At 44.2% G+C, this 18,848-nt stretch overlaps 1 protein-coding gene across 15 annotated transcripts in view; it reads right to left on the reverse strand.

Annotated features, from left to right (window-relative positions):
• The window catches only part of RNF19A (ring finger protein 19A, RBR E3 ubiquitin protein ligase), a 59,124-nt gene that overhangs the window by 25,123 nt on the left and 15,153 nt on the right, over window positions 1-18,848 (reverse strand). The window contains exons 1-4 of one of the 15 annotated variants that reach the window (XM_046937955.1): window positions 13,251-18,776; window positions 12,964-13,149; window positions 12,804-12,832; window positions 12,174-12,247 (exon numbers count right to left, since the gene is read on the reverse strand). The exons of 8 other annotated variants lie outside the window; for them this stretch is intronic. The gene's annotated coding sequence lies outside the window, so the exon portion shown is untranslated. Of the gene's footprint in view, window positions 1-8,735; window positions 10,425-10,509; window positions 10,565-12,173; window positions 12,248-12,803; window positions 12,833-12,963; window positions 13,150-13,250; window positions 18,777-18,848 lie in introns of those variants that run through there. 6 more of the 15 variants (XM_040696362.2, XM_040696363.2, XM_015282968.4 and 3 more) reach the window with 6 other exon arrangements.

Genomic DNA, 18,848 nt, shown 5'->3' on the forward strand with positions numbered 1-18,848 from the left:
TGCGAAATCAAAAGACTTCAAAGGAGCTGAGATGCACAATTAGGATGACAGATATCAGTAACCTGACTGAGCAGGAGCATTCATTCCAAACTCTGTGCCACTCTCCCTGACCTGCATACACAAGTAATTAGTATGGGAAAGGGATTAACAAACACCCAACTCCTAAAAATATAAGTTCACCACTGTCCTCAACACTTCCTCAAAACACTTAACAGATTACATAAAAACATGTTTCTGGCTTCCTGCCATACCTAAAACCCTACCACAAATCAAGATTATAGCAGCTCTTCGTGTTCTTCTCATGCCACAGACCACCACAAGTCAACTTCCCACAGCACAAAAACACCTTGTAATTTGAAGATTTGCATAAGCACAAATGATGCTTATTGATATAACTCATTTATAGACATAGCTCAGCACTTATTTTCTGCCTGTTCCTTCAGTTGCGTTTCCTCAACAGGATTCCCCAGCAAACTACCTCCACTTACACCCAATTTATTCCCTTTTTTAGTTCTTGTTGGCCACATTGCCTTAAGTAAATGCTATTGCTAACCATATAATGAGGGAAGAGGGAAAGGAAATGAGAAAATCTTGCAAATTAAATTTACTTTGAAATGACTGAAAAATGTCTTGTGGTATGACTCTCTGCAACATAACCTTAGCATCTCACCAATATTAAAACTTCTTAAGAAATGCTCTAAGACGGCCAAGTTTAACCCTACTGAATTTGCAAGAAAAGAGCAATAAAGTCCTAACTCCACAGGCTAATTTTCTGCAGAAGACTAACACCTTCTGTCCCTAACTCCTTCAGACACAGAGGCAGCAGCTTAGCATGTTGCCTGCTCTTCACACACACAACCTGGCACAGCAGTCACAAAGATGGCATTCCCAGCCAGCTGTACATGCAGCTTTGCAATATGACAGCAGATTTAAATATTGCTGTAGGAAGGCAGAAAACACCATAAATATAGACACGGGATAGCTGCAACTACATCATCACTAAAATCCATTAGTACTCCCTTACGTCACTGGTGTTCAAGGAACGCTTGGACATTGCGTTGAGGGACATGGTTTAGTGAGAAGTATTGGTAATGAGTGGATGGTTGGACCAGGTGATCCTGTGGGTCTTTTCCAACCTTGGTGATTCTATGATTCTGTGGTGCTTAAATTACAGATTTTGACTTTTTCTGTTGCACCCTTTATCTTACGCATCTGCTCCTCCAGGTGATTTAACCAACCATCAACTTGGTGCTGGCATATTGAAAGCTATTTATTGATCAAAATCAACAAATAACAGCTTCCCTTAACATCTGTAACCCCCAACACCCACGCTCTCCAGCTGCTCTGTGAGATGCACTCCCCCACCAGAAGACAGCTTTAGCAAAAAAAGCCCAGAGCTCAAAGTTCACCCACAGACAACACACCCACAGATGTGATGCTTGCTTCTGCCTCCCTCTTCTAATGAGGATCTCCCTGTTGTGATCTCTCTGTATCCTGGAATTTCTAGTTTGTGGTGTTCTTTATGTACAGATATCTGTAAACATCTAAAGAAAGCATCAGAAAAACACACCGTCATTTTTGTTTACTCCCCAGTGTAAGAACTGTAAAAATAAAAGGGAACAAGAAGTTATACGTATGCAAAAGCTTAAGCTACTAAGTTAAAAATCTTGTGCATTGGCTTTTAAATGCCAATCAAGTTTATGGCTCTAACAAGCATTCTTTACATATCACTTCATTCCATAGTAGTTTTTAAACTGAGGGGAAAAAAGAGCACTTTCGTCCCATGATTTCTAAAAGAATACACCCTACTGCCTTTGAACAGGTTTGCCCAAAGTTGGGCAGCATGGAGAACTAAACCAGACCGAGGTACAGCCTTCAAAAAACTTAACAGTTCAATTGTTTTCTCAACAATTCCAGTATTTTCCCTCAAAAAATACAATAATTAGTGGCATATTTGCCATTCAGTCTTTACAAGCTTATAAAGATATTTAATTTCAGTTTGTAGGCTTTTTCAGGATGCCTTTTAACTCTGATTTCTAATACAAGGTAAAATTAAAGAGTTTAATTGTTTGGATTAAACTAATAAGATTGTGCAATCTAAGAAAGCTAACAGATTTGTATCAAAAAAATTCTCAAGCTTTGAGAAAGTTCTCAGATCTAGAGAAAAAAAAGCTATGTTTACCAAACACTTTCAGTGATGTATCACAGTATGCCAGAATATAAAACGCAAAGTGACCTAAATAATTCATTCACCTCACACTGAACTGCATAAGACTATTTTAAGTGTATACTAACGTAAATTTTCCTTCATTGTGGCTTTCTCTTTTTCAGGAAGAGGGCACCAGTATAGCAAGCTTACATTTTACAAAACTGATCTGAGCAGAAAGTAACTGTGAGCTTTCAGACACTTGTGCAGGAAGATACCTCCACATTCATGCCCCCCTCCACACACACACACACACTTCACTTCAGGCACAGAGCCCGCTCCTTACTTAAGTTACCAGAGCTCCTATTACCAGTAGACCTTCTTCAAAGTTCACATTACTTCATTATTTAGTTAATCAGGCTCTCGCTTCTCTGTATCTATGGCAGATTCACTGATGGATGCACAGAAGCCATTTTTCAGAAATGGGACTGCCAGATTCACCTTTGGCCAAAAGACAAGTGTGTCAAAATCTTTAGAAATATCACAACAAGCCTCAAAAGTTACGTATCAACTTTATACAAATGGAACCGTTACAGTAATTTCTGCTTTTAAGCACTGCTCCAGGCACTTCCCAACTCCACCTTAGTGTCTGCAGCAACTGGAGGTGCCAACAAGATGGCGGCCACGTCCCTCTCAGCACAGCACTGACATGCAGAACAGGGGGCAGCCCTTATCCCTGCACTGCTGGGAAGTGAGAGCCTCTCGGAAGAGCAGCCTGACACAAGCAAAAGTGAAAAATCTCCCAGGAGGAAAAGGACTTGCTCTAATGTGTGGAAATCATAGAATCACCAAGGTTGGAAAAGATCTCCAAGATCATCCAGTCCAACTGTCCACCTACCACCAGTATTTCCCCACTAAGCCATGTCCCTCAGTACAACATCTAAACGTTTCTTGAACACGTCCAGGGATGGTGACTCAGCCGCCTCCCTGGGCAGCCCGTTCCAAAATTCCTGTAACACACAGCCAGTTGGCTTTATAAATCTTCTAATAATTAGGACAGGCTTGGAAAAAAAAACAACGCTTTGTTCAAATTAAACGGAAGTATATTTATGAGATACTAAAAGCAGGCGGAAGGCCAGCACTGCTCCCAGGTGACACGCAGCATTTCTTTTCAGCTGTTAACCTACACTTCAGCTGGGTGATCACTGAAGCAGAACAAGACCTCTGTTTGTAAATACCTTTCACCAAACGTTAAAGAGAAACATTGTGGTTTCTCCTATCAACTTCAAGTCTAGAGTATTACTTCAAATCCCAAATCACGTTATAAAAGAATTTTGGTTTACACAGCTACAATTATACATTACTTAATATGAACAGCACTTGTGCAGCAGAGACATATTAATCTCTTTACAACCTGAACGCTACACGGTTATCGCCGTCACCTCCCAGTTAACTTTGATTACAGTTCATTTTTCTTTACAACCTTGTGTCAATTATCCGGAAATGTTATTTTCACTTACAGAACAAAGCCACAATTGTTCATAAGACAGTGAAGCATGCAGACAGCAGACCCGCTTGGGCTCAGAGCCTGGGACAGTCCCTCTGACCAGCCAGTCAAGTCAGGAGAGTGACAGGAGTTACAATACACACAGTCCTGCAGAGTACCCACTGCAGAACTGACAAAAGTTAGCTGATACATCACGTTCTGCTTTAAAATTCACACTGGTATGTAGCACGTGACCACCCAGTCCTAACAGTAGAAAAGCCTTCCGCAGTTAGGCTTCTTCCTTAGAACTGACTGCGCAACACATCCCATATCATGTGTCCCTGACAGCTGCTGTTAGGAAAGGAAGTCCTGCAAGCTGCTCTGCTCATTCTGAAAGTCAGAGTGACACTGCCAGCACCGACACGACCACTCCCTCACCCTTGCAGAAACCACTTGCACAGAACAAGCAGTTCACGGCCCTCCCCAAAGCCTGACTGCTTTGGGGCTTTATGATGCTTTTTGGCCACTGTCCTTTCAACCTCCAAAAGAACACTCCATAATCAGACACAAGCAGCTTAGAGGAGAAGTATCTTTTCTTCTGCAATTCAGATGCCCAGTAACAGATTTCTGCTGATACTCTGCTAAGGACCCACAGCACACAGTTGGCGACAAATGCAAGAGAATTCCTTGAATTATATATACACTAATTTTCCAAACCATCAGCATTACATCTGGATACGTCAAGCACAATGGCTGACACAAACCAACAGCTCAGCGGGGAGACTTGGCTCTATTTATGAACCTCCCAGCCTACATCTGTAGCAGGGAAGACTAACAGGATCAATTTTCTCTTATCTAACTGAGCAGAGCAGTCTTAGCCCAACCATGCTCTCCTACTGCAATGACAAAAAGAAGCTGATTCTATGTACTGTGGTGCTACTGTAAGCAAATGTACACCAAATTCAGCCAACTCAAACCAGTCTTGGAAACCCTGGAGGGGAAAAAAAAAGAAAAAGGGGGGGGAGAAAAACAAAACTTCATCAGAAGTATTTTATATTAAAATCCTCCTACAGGCACAATGCATTCTTGCATACGTGCTGGCGATTTTTTCTTTTTGTGCAATGATGGGCATTGTATTTTCACTTCCGTGGAGTGATTTGTTTATATATATAGTCGCTGAAGTCATGCTCTAAAACATCTGGCTGGCTGGCGGTCTGGAAAGTGGAAGCAATGCTGAGGGATGAAAAACTGCCCAAGCTGCCGACACACCAAAACGGGTTTTAATCCAACTGCATTAACGCTTTCATTTTAACCTGGTACTCATTCCGTCCATCAAGCAGATAAGAAAGTTGGCCTGTGGGAGCAAATCCTTCTGGCAAAGGATGGACAGATAACCCTCTGTGATGCCTGGGACAACAACAACAACTACAACTACAACCCAGAACAAACACCACATAACAATAGCAACAACTGACACGAACAGAAAACCCTCAACACCACATGAAACCAAACTCTTGCTCACTTTAAAAGAACATACTGTAAATTCTGCTTTTAAATTCCTAATCACCTCTAAGTGCAATCAACACGAAAGAGCTAAGGAACTTCGTTTTAAATTCTGCCTTCTGAGAATGCTCCTGAAGTATTAACAGAGCCAGATACTCCATCCTTGCAGCATTAAGAAAAATATAAATGAAACAAAAGAAATGATCAGCAACATCAAAATAATCCCAAAACACGTTCACTTGGCTCAGAGCAAAAACTCAATGCTGGAGTTTTCTAAGCTCTGCCTATCATCCAAAGCAATCATTCCCCACTTTGGGTTTTGCTCTTTAAACTACTGCTGACCAATGCCTTGGGATTTACTTCAGCTGCTTTTTATTCTAAATTATATACTGCAAAACAAGTAGAATGAATGCACAGACAGGTGAAACAGTAACAGAAAGTTTGGGTTCCGCAAACGTTACCAACACTGCAAGTGAAAAACATTGCAACACTTCTGAGAGCTTAGGTCATTTCTACAGAAAAACTGCTTCAAAATGAAAATAACTCAGACTTCTGCAAACTTCCAGAATACGTAGACATAATTTCAGGCCTGTAATCATGTCTGCTCAGACAGCAATGGCCACACATCAAATTCTGAGACATTTCTGTTTTCAAGTAATCTTCAGAGTGTGTCCTACTCTAAAACCAAAGTAACGTGTACCTGCTGTAAGGCAGGACAGATATCACAGCAGTAGGACCTAAAACCAAGAGCAGGAGTTCCAGAAAAGCCTGTACAGCTTCTGCCCCCCACACCACACTCCACAGATGGCAGTCAGGGTACAGAAGAGGTAACAGATCTCAGGTCCTGGCTCCGACTGAGCGTTCAATCTGGCAGGAGCAGCCAGGAGTTTGTCTGGCACTGAGGCAGCGCATTAGTGAACAGCTGACCAACAGACAGCATCTTCCAGCTGCCTTCCAGGTTGTCTCTGGCAGACCTAACACCTAATTTCAGGGCAGGGAAGAAAAAGAAAAAAAAAATACCATACTAGTCTTGAAATATCTTTGCTTCAGAATAAGAAGTGCTGGAAAGTATTCAGGTATGATTTTCCAGTTCTCCCCTGCTATTTTATCCATTATTATTAGCAAAATGGATACACAGATAACACATGTAACATACTTAAAAGTAACTTCAAAAGGTAACCAAGGTTAAAAGTCTTGAACTCTCTCTGTGAGACCAAGCCAGGTGTGCTGCCTCACCATGGCACGGATCCAAACTGGGTAACAGTTCCTGCAAGGCACTGGGACAGCTCACCACAACTTAGGATGCTGTGACTGAAGTGCACCTCAACCTTGGCAACAGCTTCTGCGTGTGTTTCCATCTGATCAAAGGCTCTGTAAAAAGCAACTCCTCGTTGTGATAAACGTAACTCAGCAGGAGACTCAGAAATACAGAATATTCTAGTACTAAACGTGGAGGTTGGTGGCCCTGCAGGGGGGTCAGAGCTTGATGATCCTCGAGGTCCCTTCCAATCCAAGCCATCCTATGATAGAATTCTATGAAGAACCTGGGGACCTGAACGAACAACCCACGGCAGCCACGCCAGCAACAGCAGGTCCACAGCAAAGGTGAGAACTATGACTTCTTAACTCTGCCATGGATGATGCTGTAACACTACAAGCTGTCAGACAGCATCCCTGCACCAGCACAGCCAACCACTTCTGTTCACTCAAGAAGTGAAATGGGTGCACAAACGGGTGCAACGCACCCAATGCCACTGCTGCCTGGCCTAGGGATTCACCAAGCCAGTACACAAATGTTAGCTACAAAAGTCCTGCGTGGATGGATTGAGTGCAGTGACAGCTCTAGTCAAACTGTGCCATCTTAAAAACAGACCAAGAGCAAACCAGAACGAACAACTTCGAGAAGGAGACAAAAAACAAAGACAAGGAAAGGTCTCGCCAGGGAAACAAAAATAATCCCTCCTGCCAGGAATGCTGCCTTGAGCTTCCAGACAGGAAACACTCCCTGCCTCCAGAAAAACCATTGGCGTCAGGAAGCGGCAGAAGTACCACGGAACTTATCGCACAGCCTAACCTAACGCAGGGAGAAACAGGAACAGCACCGAGGGACAGCAAAGACAAAACAGCCAGCCGTAAAACACACAGACTTCTGCTTACCAATAGATGAGGTGGAAAGTTCAACCCTACCGTGTTATTTTGGGGACAAGAATGGAGAGGGTTCTTCCAGCCCCGCCGAGACAAAATGGGTTAGAAGGAAACTGGGCTGAAAAGACAGAGCCTGTTCAGCACAGATGGGGTAAGACAAGGGGAATGATCCAGAACTACAGACAGACTCCACGGGCATTACAAATAGTGCAGATGCGAGTTCAAAAGCACAAAGGAAGAAAAAGCTGAATGGTGGCCATCAGAAGGACATCTGATGCTGCACCTATACTGGAAATACAGTATGTGCCAACAGGAGAAGCTATTCTGCCAGCACAGTTATAGCACCTACAACATCACACACTATGCCAAAAAAACAGGCTGTGTCAGCATGCAGCAGGATTTAGCCTGGCTGATGTGAGTTTTTCCAAATATTTTTCCACTGACAGCAGTGCAGCATAACCGTAATGCAGACCTGGGGCTAAGCAGATTTCCTTTATGCAGAACTCTGCTGTTTGAAACAGCTAGAAGTGATAGTGGAAGGGCACCCACTCAGCTTCAAAGGCTCCTGTGAAACCTCCCTGGTCCTCAGTGCCTCATTAATGACCATTAAGTGAGAGCAACACAGGGATGGTGAATCTCTGCAGTGTTCCCACACAGCACAGGTCTGCATGCCAACAGCACACTGGTCATGCAGAGCTAATGCCACCAGCAATGTTCTAACCTTCTATAGCATCACAAAATTGTATCATGCCGCTTAAACTTTTTTCAAACACTCAAAGGCTTACTGCTGTGCTTAATACGTTTAATATTAGGATATGAAGTCAGAAAAAAATCATAGAATAGCCTGGGTTGAAAAGGACCACAATGATCATCGAGTTTCAACCCCCCTGCTATGTGCAGGGTCACCAACCACCACACCAGGCTGCCCAGAGCCACATCCAGCCTGGCCTTGAATGCCTCCAGGGATGGGACATCCACAGCCTCCTTGGGCAACCTGTTCCAGTGTGTCACCACCCTCTGTGTGAAAAACTTCCTCCTAATATCTAACCTAAACCTGCCCTGTCCCAGTTTAAAACCATTCCCCCTTGTCCTATCACTATCCACCCTCATAAACAGCTGTTCCCCCTCCTGTTTATATGCTCCCTTCAAGTACTGGAAGGCCGCAATGAGGTACAGGACCCTCTCTTAATTTTCCTCTGATGGTAGAGGAGTGTAGCAGCAACACTCAGTAAGCAGCTGCTGGAAAGGAGAGTAATGGTGGGTCATGACATATCTGCACTGTTCTGCTCACTCCACGATTCCTAGAATTAGCAAGCTACATCCCTATGGCCCAGCCCTGCTTCTGAAACACAGCTCCCTGTCTCTATGCTTCTGAGGGGGTTCACAAAGTGTTACCCCCCAGCTTCCCCCTCCCCCCCCCCCCCCCCCCCCCCCCCCACACACACACCCACATACCCTCACACCTTCCTTCCAGCAGGTCTGTCAGCACAACTGCTTGGCTGTTACCTTCCTCTTCACACAGCACCATCCTGAAGAGCTTTCCCCCCGGCAGTTATGGAAGCATCACTGGACAGGCCCCTTAGTGTGACACATCGCCCATTTCAAACAATTGCAAGAAGAGAAAAAAAGAAATGAAGCAAGCACAACACAATTCCTAGAAAAGCTGCTGTGCTTATTTTCTCTGTTACTGAAAACAGCTTCAACACTAATTATAACTTCCAACTGTGCTATTTCAGGTCCTGAGGTAAAAGGAGGCTTTGTGGTTTTCAAACAGTAATGCTGGTTCATGCCTTCAACTCGGTATGGTGTTTAGTAAGCCTTAAAAACAAAACAGAATCCGAAGTCAGATTTAAAAGCTTCCTAGATCGCAGAAACAACCGATCTGGTGCGCTAATTCAGTTCACAACACACTGCCTCGGGCCAAGACTGCTAGCTAACCTGAACTTAAGCTGAAGTCCTCGCGTGTCAGGATGAATTTTTCTTGAAAAGACAAAGTAAATAGTTTGTAAAAGCTCCAACAGCTCTTGTTTATTTTTTTTTAATATCAGCTGCAATCCTCCTCCTCCAGTCTGAGTGTGTCACAGTGACACCCGGTCCTGCCCCGACCGCCTCACACACAGCTCTCCTGAGCTGCCTGCAACCAGACACACCTCAGACAAAACGAGTACCTCACACTGAGCCTAACACACAGCATTTGGTATTATTTCCATGCCAGATATACTTGTTTAACCGGCAGTAACAAAGTCAGCCCTCTGCTTATCTTGAAAATAAAATACTGCTTTCGCTGGAAAATCATAAATCAATCCACGGAGCGCCTTTAAGCCCCCGCCTTCTTCCTACTTCCAAGTTAATCACTGTGAATTTCAGATTACAGATGGTTTTCCTTGCTTAAAAACCTCTGGTGTTAACAATGGGAAAAACCCTCAAGCAACGTACTTAGTTTGCTCCTGAAAAATACCCCCGTTCCGAACACCAGAGAGCTGTTTAAACCAAACCCAGCTGAATGACTGAAAGCAGCATCCTGCACGCCAACTGTGTCAGGCACAAATATTTATAAAATAACCCGAGATGTCTGTAAAAAACAAATGGGGAGACACGCGGTTGTCAGGTACGTTTTCTATGCACAGAAGACAGAGTGCGGATCAGGCTACGAATGGCGCTCACGTTGATTTATCGCCCCTGCAAACTCTGCTTCGGTTCCAACAAGCCATCACCCACGACGAACGAGGTGACTGAATGTGCGCAATGCTAAACCTCGCCCCAGCTCTGCTGACGTCAGCCCTTCCTTGCCAGCAGATGCTCTGGCAGGCGTTACACACACAGCACGACGGGGACTTCACGCAGATTCCCCCGTCTGGAGACAAACGCGGCAGAGCAGGAAGAGGGGGAGGACAGATTCTGATTTTCAGACGGAGGCTGGGCCGCACAGCCTGGGAGCTGGAAGGCTGGGAGCACAGCCTCCCTGTGCAGCTGGTTCACTTGCCAGGCCACAGGTAAACTGCGCACCAGGCAGAGCCAAGAGGAGGACAGAGCAGCGGAGGCAAGCACTGAGGAGGTGGTAGAGCAGTAGCACGTCCCTATCCTTGAATCAACCAGGGACACAGCGAGGACCCACCAGCACACCCCGTCACCCAGCCTGCCCTGGGCAGGATCGGGACAGGCAGGACAGCCTTTGTCTTCTCATCCATCTCCAAACACAAAGCAGATGCCTCAAGAAAGAAGCAGTTACCTGAATTATTCCAAGAGCCAACAGCCGGAACGCACCACGGCTCCACTACGACAGAGGGAGGGCTTCCTGAAGCAGCCGGCGAATGCCGTCCCGGCCGTGGTCACAGAACACCCTGTGCTGGCTGCTTGGGGAACGCACAGCAACACTGTAGGATCTCAGATCTGAACTCAAACACCTCCTTCTATTCACTCAGCATTTTACAGCTACCACGGGTCACCCCTGCTCCAGTCCAACACCAGAAATGTTTTTAATCTCTCCTCTAAAGACATGCACTCGCTCCAAACAAGCCGCGTGCAGACACCAAGGCACGCTCACCGAAAGCTGATGTGCCAGGTCCTCAAACCCTGTAGGTGAAAAAGCACCCGGTCACCCCCCCCAAGGACCCACAAGCCATCCTCCCACGTAACTCCCAGCTGCCCACATGCATTTACAGTAAACAGCCCCTTCCTCTACTGCCAGCACTTTTGCCTGACATGGTGCCACATCAACCAGGGGAACCCCAACAGAAGGCTGCAACAGCCGACACAGATTTAAAACGAAACCAGCACTCAAGGATAGCAACATTTCATTTCCACAGCTCCTGGGAGAAAAATGAGCACCTTACAGAGAAACCAGACAAACCAGAGAGAATGTAGACACTCAAATGAAAAGCAAACCTGAAGAGCCTCAAGTTTCACATTCACAACGGGCAAAGTTTAACTTCCAGATAACCCGGTGACATTATCAAACAGTACCCACCATTATCCCGAGTTCTCTAAGAGACCCCAATTCCAACACGGTGGGCTGTGATCTGGACAAACCTGTGATTATGTTCACCATCTCCCAGAAGGACCAGATCAATGACCAAGACGACCAATGCACTGGGAAACGATGCCAGAGGTTTTGAGCAAATTCTTGTCAGCACAGCAGGAGCCCTACCCCTCAGCTGCAAGTTCTGCACAGGTATAAACTCAGGCTCTGATCCCGAGCCAGCCCTTCCCACTGTCTCTTGAAACAAATTCAACAAATGCGGTGTGGGTTCTGGAGGGGGACAGCAGGGAAACAGCCAGGGAAAACAAACTATACCAATGAACTGAGTTTCAAGAACGGAGTATTACCATCAGCTGGATTCTTCAGGCAGCACAGAGCTGCCTCCAGTGAAGGTGAAACATCTGTGCAAGAGATTCATTTTCCCCAGGCCTGCTTTGAAATGCAGAAGGAGACTTCCATGGAATGAGTAAGTATCCTTGATGGCTGCTCTGTATTCAGCCTGAAACGTGCTTCTCTAACCTCGCTACGCTGCGAGATGCATGCGGTTTCCTTGCTACAGCATGAGACCAAAATGAATCATGTGCTGTAACTACGCCAGTACAGAGAATAACACAGGCGCTGTTACTGAAAACTGGAAGTCCTCTGCAAAAACTCCACTTGCACATCTGTTTCCACTGCACAAAGCAAGGATTAACTTCACTTTTCACCGAGTCTGAAACTCAGTAATGTCACCTGAGAAATGAGGCCTACAAAGTGGAAGAAAGCTCTAACAGTTTAGGAGTGAGATATTCTAATGAGAACCCAACGTAAGTTATTAAAATGCTAATTCTTATGATTTAACACTGATTTAGAAGCTTCGGGTCTGCTGACTGAAAGCATTTAAACACCAAACTGAAGGGGGACAGATTCCTCACCATTCGGAACTGAACACAGCGATAGAAGGGCTCTGCTGCAAACTTTTGGCCAGGAGAATCCTCGGGCAGATCACCTTGGAGCAACCGCAGCAGTGTTACTGTGAGAGCTGTGCAATGGAATTTAAGCATGCACACAGGCCAAGACACATTCAAAAGGATTTTTACATTAAAATAGGTGGAGAATATGAATAATAAACACAAACTAGAATAATGACGTGACAAACCAACTCTGCTATCAGTCACAAGACCACGTCCGAAAGGAACTGCTCTGTCTCACATCACAGGACTCCCACTATTTACTCATACTAAGCAAGCTTTAACTCAAACTGAAACATACACAGAGCAAAGCCTTTTTACATAACTGCTCGGGCTGACATTGTTCCATGCTAAGAAGGTAACAGCTACATTCAGGAAGATATGACTGTTTAAATACGCGTTTTCATGTAATTGGAGTAGTTTGTATCTGCCCACACTTCCCCGTTAATGCGTACAGCCGCTTCAGCTCTGTTTGTGGCTTTTCAACAGAACAGAAACACGTGCCAGCAACAACCACCAAGTTCTTAAGATTTAACTGCTGGGGTACGATTCGGCTCCCTCCCATTTAACACCCTCCAAGAGTCACCTACTCACCTCCAGAACCACAATCCCTGAGAGCTCTGCTGCTGACACAGAGGAGGGCAGGAAGAGAAGTCAGACAGAAGAAATATGAAATGGGCGGAGTGAAAGATACGCTACCAGTGAAGTCATAATTCTGCATAACAGGCACAACGGTGAAGCATGGTTTACTCACTTGTTTCACCTCACCAATGATACTGCAGCACACAAATGACTGGGAGGGGGAAATAGGTCCAACTGTTCTCGAGACAGCGAGGAAAAAAAACACGAAGGTCTTCAGAAGTTGCTTTTTTCTCCATTACATACACAATTACTTTAGATCAGGCTGAGAGATTTAAGTGGCATCTTCTACTTCTCACACCTGGCTCAACAACAAAGAAGTAAATCAGTGCACAACTTTGGGTCAAGTCTGTTTTTCAGCAGCACAACACCTATACCTCCCACCTTATCCTCCTGCCTTACCAGCAGCTTTTCCAATCTGTTTTCATTTGTCTAGAATATCCAGACTAGAACATCAAGAGGAAACCTTTTCCGTTCAGAACCCATTATTTCCCATGAGGTGTTTAACTGTGCTACAGAGGAGCCCAACACAGCCATGCCCTACATGGATACATGGCAGCACAGGAAGGCCATCATAATCACATCACAAGTGATGTAAGAAAGAATCTTACAGTTTTTCTACCCTCCAGAATGCCCTCGTCCTTACAAACACATTACCTGCTTCTGACACAGTGCCATCCCACACTCTGCTGAGATGCGCACACCAAGCTGCACCAAATTGTTAAGGACATGTTCAACACCACACATGTGAGTAGTCAAAAATTCAAAGTATAGCAATGAAAGTGGTCCACAAACATGACATCCACCATCCCCTGTCCACCCACTGGTTGTGCCATGGATGCACCGCAGCACAATACAAGCGTTGGCCCAGTCTCGGCTCGTATAAAGGCTGGAGATGAGTATCCAATGCTTGCTCCACCTCGGGGTCATCCCCACTGCCAGGACTGCTTGAGGTGGATGTGTGCACTGAGGCCAGCTGCCTCCTACCCCAGCAGCAGGCTGTTTCCTGCAGGGACACTATACAGGCACAACACCATGTGCACCAACTCTGGTAGGAGAGGCTGGAAGAGTACCATGGTGCTCCAGCAGCCATCTCCCACATCTTAGGGAGAAAGGCACCAAGGCTGACAGAAGTGTCCTAATGGCCGGGTCTGGCTGCTGAGCTGCCCAAAGGATCACACAGACAGACTCATCTTTCTGGAGCTGGCCTCGCTCCATGGATGCCTCGTTCTTCATCTTCTTAATAAATGAGGCCCCATACCTTACATGTTGTACATTTTTTTGGCTTACAACAATGTTATACAACACTGAATTCACAAATACCATACAAGTCTGTAAGATATTTTTAACCAGACTAACGGCTTTCAGAAGTATTAAAACAAAGTCTCTGGAGTGCTCTTTTGAAATCTTCATAGTAATTCTTGCAACAGAAAACTCTTTCTCCTAATTTGCAAAATGAGAAGCAGATATTAAGGCCAAAATTGCCACCTGAAGAAGAGACACTGCAGGACCTCAAACTGTAGAGCTGCTTTGTGCCTTTACTGGACAATATACAATCAAAGATTCTGCTAAGCACTGGCAGTAGTAGCTATTTGCAAAACCACTCCTTACTTTCTAGAGATGGGTATAAAGAAAAGCAAACACCCCAGAAGACCACAGGGGCCTTGCCTGAAACACCATGTATACACTCTACAAGTGAGGCTACCACAGACTTCTCATCCTACCCTAAGTTTACCCTCCAGCTATCTCCAAAAAAAAGGGAGCCATTTGCTATAATTATTTAAAAGTCAGCAATACCTTTTTCTGTGGCTAGGACATAAAAATCTTCTCTTATATTCATTTTATACAATTTAGTAATGCGCAGACACCAAAAGAGAAGACTTAACTAGCATTAGCCAGAATTAGTTTCTCTTTGAGACGTCCATCCCCATATCACATTTGATTAATACAGGCCAATGGGTTTCTATAGAGGAAAACAAATCTCTAAGAATACCTTCCCTCAAAAGGACTACAGCCCGCTGCAGCGCTGCTCATACTAGGGGCCATGGAGAGGAGAACACAGGGAACCATGACATAAATCCATGCTCCCACAGAAGCCAACGCTGGGTGGTAGCTTAGAGGGCTATCCAGGGCTAAGCCTCGCTGAGCCTTGCCAGCCCTCCTCCCCCATCAACCAAACCCACACAATTCTGGACTGGCCCAGATGTTGGCCAGGACGACTTAGCAGGGGTCAAAGTTAATACCTGTGAGCAAGTCTTCCCTTCAGTCCATTTTTTTTTCTGCTGAAAAAGGCCAGCTCTATGTGCAACATTTAGAAATTTAGGTGCCATACCAACCACTGAAAGGAAAATGCTCAATACAATCTCCTAAAAATCTGCTGATGGAATTAAGATGGAGCCAAGTTCCTTTCTTAGAAGGAGATAGCCACCTCTATCTCCTTCTCCTAAAAAGACGACCTACCAAGACCACTTCCATTGTGGTATGCACTTTGCACACATGTATATGGTCTTCCCTGTGCAGTTTACAGAACATAAAGCATTAAGGGAAAGGAAGCATCACTCCTCCTATACAGACTGGGGCTGATAGACCATGCCTCAACTGAACTCCCACAGGGGCAGAGGGGACCGTACCATATCCCAGTTAGTCTGGAGGTCACACCCACTGCCAGCCTCCTCCTCTAAGCACTGAGCATTAGAACCATACAATCATTAGGGCTGCAAACGATCACCATGATCATCTCGTCCAACTGTCAAACCACCATCACCACACCCACTAAACCACATCCCACAGCACCACATCTACATGTCTCTTATCAACACTTAAGCACCTGATATAACCTTACCTACGCAGAAATGTTCACTATGGAAAGTATTTAGAAGAGTGAAGGCCTTGCTTTTGATTCTCCTTGGAGTAGTCTTCTTTAATGAAGAAAGGAAACCACTACATGACAAAGCCTGCTGCACTATCCAACTAATTCTGAAATACAAGTTTGAAAAGGATTTAAATACTAGACTGTTGTAATCCCAAATTTAATTACAAAGCCATTTCAGCAATTACTTCATTGGATTATGTTTTCTAAAAGAAACTGCAAACTTCCATCTGTCTGCTAATTTGTGAATTTGTGAATTACAGCATGAACTACAGCATCATGAAAAATACTCTGTCTGAAGCGTTGATCTTTTCCAGGCATTTTCTTGAAAGGAATGGGATTTAGCTTTCATGTAAGATATATTCTTTCACTCTACCTTTAACATATATTGCACTTTTAAAAAAAAAATCTATTTTATTCAAGCATTATAAATCTTATATACACAAACTGAAATCTTATAATTTTAATACATTTCAGGCATCAGTAACCATGAAAGAAGTTCACTGTCATTTGAATACCCATCTGCTGTCCTGACTCCCATCACACTGCACAGGAGCCCAGGCACACGGGATTCCACCAGGACAGGGTCTGCAGAGCATGCTGGGCTCCTCAGTGGAGATGAAGGGTGCAGGAAATCCCCCACCGTGCCCATGCCATAAGCCTCAACTCCTGTAAGGCTATTTTCAAGCACAAAACTAAGCTAACCTCCCTGTCAGTGCGTTCTAGCATATTCTGATCATTAACCTTCTGTATTACTATTCGTATAGATGTCAAATCTCTCACTGCTGTGAAACCTCAGCAGCTTCTATGGTAATGAGCCCAGCAGTCTCATGAAATACAGCTTGAAAAAACACTGAGTTTGAAGGAGTACTTAATTTCACTCCGATCTCACTGTCTAACTGCTTGTCCTCACATGATTAAAAACAAAAAAGCAAAAAACCATGACTTGCAACTTACTCCCCACTCGCCCATATCTGAGTAGAATTGCCACCTACAGACGGTGGAACCTTGGGGCAGCCAGGGAAGGAAAGGCATGACCAGGGACCGACAGGGAAGAACCGCATCAACCTCTGCACCACTTACAGCCGTGCACAATCACTTGTCCTACAGTGAATTACATATTTTCTAGGTTTACAAACAAACAGTTGAAGGATACTTGTTTCTGCTTTTGTCAGTACATTAGCAGAAAAACAGGAAATGAATCAGACTGAAATAATAAACCTTGAGAAGAAACACGATTAAGTTTTTGGTCTTACACAAGACTTTTTTTTTTAAAGTGATAGAAACTTAAACACATTGATCTGGTGTATGATGATTTTAATAGATTGTACCAGAGCAGCAGATAGCTCAGCAAACAAATGAGGGTCTCTTCCTTTGCTATGGCATAGGACAAATACCTTCCAGTTTCTGCTGTATCGCAGTTTCAGGTAGGTAGCGAACAAATGAAATTTAAGTGGCCCCTATGGAAGCGCACAGACTGAGAGAACATTAGCCAAGATAAGAGAAGACAGGTGGGCTGCCAAATAAGCCTTGGTGCCAAAACACAGTGAGCTCTCATTTACTCCCCAGCTCAGCCACACAGCAGGCTTTATTTGGAACAGCCCTGGGCTTCTGTGCTGCAGATTTGCCGTTGATGCCGCATTTGCATTCCTCTAGAACTTCCCCTATTTGTTCCATGTGTTGTCAGCCTTCCCCTGGATAAAATCTCACCATTGTGTTACAGGTTAAAACATTACGAATTGGTTCTTCCATGAGCTACTGCTCCAAAAGCCTTCATATCTTTTGAATGTATTACACTTAAATGAAGTATCACACTGGAAAGCCTAAGGTGTTGAAGCTGCTCCTCCCCACATCACAAGGAGAATAAGTTTGATTAATCTGATCATACTGCAACATCAATAATCAAATCTGTTTCCCTATCAGCAGCTAGAATAATAATTTTACCCTTTGAAATATTTGATGAATTCGTATTTACTGTTCATAATATTCTAACACAGAAATAAGCGTCATGTAATAATGTAAGTGTTATTTAAGGAACTTGCAAGGAACAGAAGAAAGCTCAGGTAGCACTGTGCTCTGCATACACACCGTAACAGCCAAACACTTTGATGACTGAGGAACTCTATAGGCAGTAATAACAGACACTTCAATGGCAGCAGCACCAAGCACTGCCATTCCCTATCACAGTGATCTACATCACAAAGGAGACTTTACTCTAAACTGCGGCCAAGATACTGGGGTATTTTTTTCCTTTTACATATAAAATAAACAAGCTTTCCGTTTACTTTAGTTCAAGAAAATTTTACTATCACTTCTTGCTACAAAGACAGTCAAGGCAGTGCCATCAAAAGAATAAAGCATATTTTGATCTTCCTGAGGTAAACGATTCTGTTTAAATCATAAGGCTGCATCTGTACAATATAAAACAGAATTAAGACAACAAGGGTTGCAAAAGCAGGAAAAGATGTAACTTTGCCTACAGAACGTTTTAATACTGCTAAATTCACTGGAAAGAAACAAACCTACTGAACTCAGGCATCAGTTGAGTTCTTGGGAGCTTACATTAGAAAGGTGAAAATGGTGCATAATTGGCAAGGCCAATATAAGTCCCCTGATATAGCCTTTCTACAGCTAGTCCTAAGAGGAAAGCGAGGCTTTTCACTTCTGCATAAGCAAAATGGGCAGTTTTTACTGTTGCTCCTACCTCAATTTCAAACTATCCAAGACTTCTGGCAAAACCTTTTTTTCCCCCAAGCTCAAAGGATTGCTGAAATCTTCAAGAAGAGGCCAGAAGTTCCCAACCATCTCCTGGGTCCTCTCTCACACAAGCCCCCATTCCTCTGCTTGATTTTTTTTTGCCCCTCATACTGCGATGATTGTTCCCCAATATCTTCATATCACTCTTCATTCTTCTACTAATTTCTCTTTCCTAAGGACTAACCAGATGATTCAGGAATGAACGACAACAACAGCAACAAACATTGACTTCAAGTTCTGTAATCACTTCCCAGTGCAAGTGCAAAATCCTCTCTTCCCTGAGGACCATTTCTTCTGACCTCTCCACCTCTTAAATATGAGAAGGAGGAAAGACAAAAAGCAGAGACACCAAATATAGAAAAAAAAAGAAGTCT

Source organism: Gallus gallus, chromosome 2, assembly GCF_016699485.2.
Source record: "Gallus gallus isolate bGalGal1 chromosome 2, bGalGal1.mat.broiler.GRCg7b, whole genome shotgun sequence".
Classification (NCBI taxonomy): domain Eukaryota; kingdom Metazoa; phylum Chordata; class Aves; order Galliformes; family Phasianidae; genus Gallus; species Gallus gallus.